General features: G+C 41.5%; 1 protein-coding gene across 1 annotated transcript in view; it reads right to left on the bottom strand.

Moving 5' to 3' along the window:
* Window positions 1–6,605, bottom strand: part of bcl2b (BCL2 apoptosis regulator b) — a 30,653-nt gene that overhangs the window by 7,107 nt on the left and 16,941 nt on the right. The window lies entirely within an intron of this gene.

Below are 6,605 nucleotides of genomic sequence, written 5' to 3'. Positions count from 1 at the left end.
CTGAGATGAGAGACAGAAACAACTGATTAGGCTTCTGAATAACATGGTTACCTTCGCGTGAATTCTTTTCAAGTTCTTAAGTAAGGTTTGCATCTCATAGTTCTTAAAGGAGACATGAGTCACAGATAAATCATTCTACCTTAAAAGAAGGGTCAGCAACTGCCTCAAACAGCCGGTCAGTGCAGGTTTTAACCGAACGCTGCTCAAACAGGGGTTAACCCTGCATTTGATGAGGACTATTTTTAGCAGTCGCCTGAAAGACATCGATTGACTGATATCTGGAAGTGCATGTGAAGCTGTCTTAAAATAATCTACAGCTTTCATGCTAGCAGCAATATGGATTGGTATTTATATAGCGCTTTTCTACTCTAATTGAGCACTCAAAGCCGTTTTTATGACAGCCATCATTCACTCTATCGTATAGCACTGCCTAAGTGCCTTTTCTAACATTCGCACTCCAATGAGTGCATCAGGGCTAACTCAGGGTTCAGTATCTTCCCCGAGGATGCTTCAGCATGCTCTGCAGCTTATTCGGGATTATCTAATCATTTCTTGACAAGAAAAAGTTGTGGGTAAGAGGCACAAACAAATAAGGCATACTTGAAGGTTGGCTACACATGCATCACTTAAAGGAATAATTCATTGTTGTCTTTGATCTTCTTCCTGGAATTTGTGTGATTACAAGAGAAATTTAATATCTCATTTTCCTGCCTGTAGTTTTGGTTTCATTTGTTTTAATAATAAGTTAAGTTTCATTCAATTCTATGTATTGAACATAGATTTTTTTTTTCTAATTTGGGTGAAATGACCCTTTAAAATGTAAATCCCTTGGCTGATACCAAACATGGGTGGGAAAAGAATGTCATTACACTTATGCTGCAGGCAGATCCACTACTGTTCATCGGCTCTCACACCCTCCTACGCTTTTCACGCACAATGACACAACCCACTCGGAAACACATACTACCCAAACACAGGAATCACCCAAAAAGGCCCATTCGCAACATTTTTTTCTTTCTCTAGCATGCGGATGAACACTCCAGTGCTCAAGCACGAATATATTAAAGCTGCTCACGGTGTCTCAGTGGGTTCAGCTTTCTGCCACTAAGAGGAGTTTTAAAGGAGGCCTGTTAAAAACGTGAGCGTACACGAGGAGCATCTGGGCAGAAAAGACCGTGGCTGCGTGTCTTAGATGAGGAAATACAGACATCTGCTTAAAAGCGGTGACAGCAGGAACAGCTGGACAGGAAGTAATGGTGCTAAGCTAAAAGCTCTCCCACACACAGACACACACACACACAGCAGATTATCTTGAACCAAACGACAATAGAGGAAATTTTAGGGAGCTCTAGGGGACACCTCCTATTGAATATTTTTCTTTTGTTATGAGGCTGACCACATTAGAAGGTGTGTTGTGAAGCTGTACATCTGATCTCCTTTGAAGTCTCCATCTCTTGAAGTCTCTATCTGTAATTTGATCAGATCTGTGAACAATGGTGAATTGTTAAGTTTGATTCACTACAACATTACTGTGTCAGTTCCCATGGGGATCTATTACCAGTCTATTTTAATCTGTCTGGTTTTAAGTCAATTTACCTACAGTAATTATGCTTTGTGTTACTTTTATCGGAATACATGTTTTTTTGACCTTGATCTAGTAGAAGATTCATTATACTCTCTTTCGTTAGTGTCACGTTTTAATAAACAGCTTCCTTTTTATCAAACAAAAAGCCCACACAGGACTAAAAAAAGGAGGCATCTATTCTGAACTGCTGTAGGGAGACAAAAGCATTTCCTGCTTCCCTTCCTGTCCTGTGGCATTCCTGAGGCTGGGGGCTGGTGACAGAGGGGAGGAAGGATCAGCAGTTTTTTTATTTAGGCCCTCTGATGTCAAAACACGCTGTGCTCCGTAAATCAATATCTTTTACCACACAGCATTCTCTTTGTTGCAGCTGGGCGTTTTAAACTACCCCCGGGCTAGAGACAGTAGTCTAGGGGAATGCTAACAGTGAAACTGTAAGGCTCTTATAAATTAGCTAAATGCTAATTTCAAAAAGTATACTCACTCAAATTGGTAAAGCTATGGTGTGATGCTTACTGGCTGCATCACACTAGAGTGAAATCAGAATGGCACTCAGAATGCATGTGTTGGAAAAATGTACTTTTAAAAGTACTTTTATTGCACCATGTTCATTTATTCATGAGCTGCTGTAACAAGATTCAAATGGCTGAATTGCCACCTCAGCATGCAGTCAAGTTCTATAGTCTTGCTAATGACCTACTAATTTTATTCAGGTGTGTTGCAGCAGGGACACATGTAAAAGCTTGAAGACACCGGCCCTTAAGGACTGGAGTTTGACATCTGTGGCCTAGAGCATAGGTGTCAAACTCTGGCCCGCGGGCCAAATTTGGCGTAATTTGGTATGGCGTCACCATACCAAATTACTATTAGAGCTGGCCTACTGGTATTATACAGCTAATATATATATTGTTTGACTGCAGGTTATTAGCAACTCTAAGGGCATGATTTTTTTTAAACTCACCCTTTAAGTAATATTAAGGCTTAAATTTAAGGCATGGCTGCTGCAGATAACACATCAATGCAAGCAGTCTGAAAATTATTTTGGCTTGCTGTGCAATTAATTCATTAATTTGACTGTATAGTCTCTTAGCAGCAGGTACCTAACACACCCAAATAGTCTATGCTTGCACTTTGCTAAGCTAGCTTGCTAGAATAAACATCTTACTTCTCACCTATTCACCCTGTCATCCAAATACAATCAAACAATCAGCTCCAAACACACAAACAACGACACACAAAACAAGATGGTGGCAGTCATAGTGTTAAAATCGAGCTATGTCCATCTTTCACATACAGTCCATGTAATCTATGTAATCCAAAACTCTGTGTCCATCTATCCAGTAAGTGTTGACACATTTATCCTCTGGGCATCATGAGTGTCCGTCCTAAATTTCATGGCAGTCCATGCAAATGTTTTTGAGATATTTCAGTCTGGGCTAAAGCAGTGTACCAACTGCCGCCATCATCCCCGGAGCCTTGCTGGTAGCGTGGAAAGCAAAATGTCAGGGAGCATTTTTTATTTTGGAGCGCTCTGAACAGTCTCTGCTTTTGAACGATGACACCCGTCTCCCTCTCCAGGATACAGGTATTAATAAGCGAGCAAGCTCTTCAGTCACACCTCTAAGCCGAAGGAAATGTGCTGATTGGCAAAAACACCATTGTGTGTTTTTCCTCACCTACGCCTGGAAAATAACAGTTTGCTGAAACTGTAACTCCAGCCAGCAGCAAGGCGTGCATGTGACCAGCCACTAGCGAAGCTCAACAAAATGGCAAACTCATGATGTGTGTCCTTGATATGTCCCAGACAGTCGCCATAGATTATCATCTATTTAAGTCTGAAACAAAAGCTGGCAATTATAGTAAGAGGTTCATACGAGCTGTGATGGATGTTTAAAAGAATCCCACAAGGGCATGGGTGGTAATAACTCCAGGTTGACTCAGGGGAGAGCTGGAAAGCAGGAGGGGGGTGGGGGTGTCAGGTGGATATCATGAGACTGAGGCATGCTCCACTTCAGCTCCTGGAACTTTTTCATCCCCGCATTAGCGAACAGCGCTGCCACAAACATGTGAGCAGTGTGGAAAAACAAACCTTGGCACTTTGTATTTTGGCCCCATTTCTGTTGTTGTGTTGACTGTCATTCTGAAAAGCGGAGTCTTTACAGAAAAATAATGATAAGCAGGTGGGAAAGAGGACACAGGAAGTTGACAGGGACAAGAGAGCACAAAAAAAACACGGCCAACAAAAGACTTCATAATCCCCAAAAGCTCATATTTGCCCTGCAGCAAAGCCATCTGCCATCAGCAGCAGGTGTGCATCTGGGAAATAAAAGTCCAGGCTGCAGTTCTCTACAGTATTAATTTTTTCGATCAGTGGCTTTTAAAAGGTCACCCCCAGCCTACAGAGACCCTGGAGTCAATGGGAAAATGCCTAGCCAGGTTTACACACACCCTGTCTTCATTTTTACTGCAAACAATGAAGCCTGTTGAGAATTACATACAGAGCAAAAGAGTTCGACTGAGCGGTGAGGACTTGAGTCTCCCATATGCAGCAGAGGGGTGGCGACTGACTGCATGAGTGTCACGGTTGCCCAGGCTGGAAGCTTCACACACAATTTGCTTTTCCCACCAGTGGGAGAGAGTCTATCCTCGACCTCTGATTTGTTTTTCACATGATTTACACCTCTGGGTTTTGCTCAGTGTCTTTCTCATGGACACAAAGAGATTTTACACAGCTGTCTTCTTCGGATGGCCTTGCGTTATCTTATGGGCAACGGTAAATACCAAACATTTGCCAGATCCTTTGGGTATCACATCCCACACACTGACACAAACTTTTGGGAACGATCCTGCAGCTTCTGTGGAAGATAATGAGTGATCTTGTGCGCTTGACTAGCTCCGATAAAACCGCAAGCAGCACTTTGCCAAAACAGAAAAATGATTAGACAACTGTCTCTGTTTTGGGAAGCTTCTCTGGGTAATTGCGGGCAGACTGAGACTGAGAGAAAGGGATGTAGGTTAAAGTTCAACTTGTAATTAAAGTGCCCGTTGTGGCTTCACTGCTATATTCACCTCTGAACTGAGCTTCTCCCCACGCTCTGTTTATTTCCTAAGCGTTCACATAGTAGCGTACTTATAAAATTACATATGCTGCTCCTGCTGCCCTTCTTTCATTTTTTTAATTAGCCTTTTGCCGACTTCTCCACTGCTAATTAAAGTCAAACAAAACTCCCATTTCAGGGGTGGGGGGTATGGGAGAAAAAATGCAAGGAAGGCATTATTTTCTCATAATAGATCTGTTTTGATCAAAATATACACTTATATCGCTCTCTTTCATGTGGGTGCATTATTATTTCATGAGTGCGAGCGCATATACAGATTCAAAACATCTGAAAAATAATAATAAAAATAAACAGGTCAGACATTATGACAGTGACAGTACTGCAAGCACTTGTCCTGGAGCAAGGTCAGCTTCGATCAATTCTCCAGAGTGGCATCCATTGACCAAAAATCAGATGACGGAGGAGTTTGTTGCAGTACTCATTACCCGTTGAATCCCCTGTGTCAGCAGCAAACAGCTTGGAGCTGAGGACACTGAGCCCTTCACTGCCCTGTGACAATACTGCAATACATGGAAACCACAGCCTCGCAGTCCAGCGTGACAAAGTGGGATGTCGAGCTGTACAAATCCAGCCCAATCAATGCGCAAGTATTTAGTGGATCAGCTCGAGTAACAATAACACTTGCTTCTTTGAAACAAAGGACATACGTATGCAGTGACAAAAGATACCTAACTGATGAGTCACTTATAAAAGAAATTGCTTTGGTTTTGCAGCAGTCTATAAAATTAACAAACTGTCACTAATGGTCATTTATCATTGGCTAGCTTTGAATGTCATTAATAATAATCATCATTTTGACGTCAGCCTGAGCATCTTCCATTGCAGACTGCCACATCTGTACATAACAGACTGTGATGTTCGACATCCTCTGAGTCTGAAAAATTAAAGCCAGTGAGGTGTTTGCTTTAAACCTGCATTCTTCCAGGTGGGCACCAGGGGGCGACTCTAAAACATCCAGATTATGTTAAAGTTTATGAGACACTGACCTACTTCTGACTTGATTTATGATGTCAGTGAACAGTTACATGAGGAGTTTATGGTCTCAGTCACCAGTGTGAAGTCTTATTTAACACATTATAATGTTACTTTTGTTCATTTTGGCCCTGTATTTAGTAAAAATAATAATTTTTAAAAAGCCAATTACGCATCTGAGTTGAACGTCTTCAATTCCTCAGTCAGATCCATGCCTCATCTGTCATACTGGGTCCAAAAGACCAAGAAGACAATGGCCAAAATTTGAGGCTTTAAAACAAAACCTGGAGCAGGCTGATTATGACACGGGGGCTACATCCATTTTATTTTATTTTATTTTTTAAATAATCCACGTGTTTTGATTTGCCCGACTATTTATGTGCAATGCCATTCCTGATGCAACCCTCCCCATTTTTCTTAGCTTGGAGTGCTTAGGAGGGCACAATTGAATTAAATACTCTTGAATTCAGTTTTATTTATTGGGACCAAATCAAGACGTTTTATATTGTAAGGTACAATTATAGACCCATAGACAGTTAATTAAGCAATGAAGGCAGTAAAAAAATAATAGACACTTTATTCAGTTTGTGCAAGCAGCTCCACTAACCTCACCTTAAACTGAATATTATTTTGGTGAGAAAGACTCCCCGCAGCTTGTGTAAGAAGCTTGAGTAAACTTTGAAAGTGAAGAGCGTTATTGACTGTCCACACGCTTTTACAAATGAATTGCCATCCTTTGAAATGGCCAGCCAATATGGAAGCCATAGAATACAGAATTGGCCCGACAGAGCGGGATCATGACACGGTACAAGGGAAATTGGAAACCTTTTTTAATATGCCCCCCGCTTGAGGTTCACTGCAAACTCAGGTTTCATACCTTCCGCAGTCATTACGTTCGAGTCAAGCGTAAAGAGAGAAACAATTTTGACGTC

The sequence above is a fragment of the Neolamprologus multifasciatus genome, chromosome 18 (genome assembly GCF_963576455.1).
Source record: "Neolamprologus multifasciatus chromosome 18, fNeoMul1.2, whole genome shotgun sequence".
In the NCBI taxonomy this organism is placed as follows: domain Eukaryota; kingdom Metazoa; phylum Chordata; class Actinopteri; order Cichliformes; family Cichlidae; genus Neolamprologus; species Neolamprologus multifasciatus.
The sequence above is the reverse complement of the archived record's forward strand: the minus strand, read 5'-3'. Positions and strand labels throughout refer to the sequence as shown.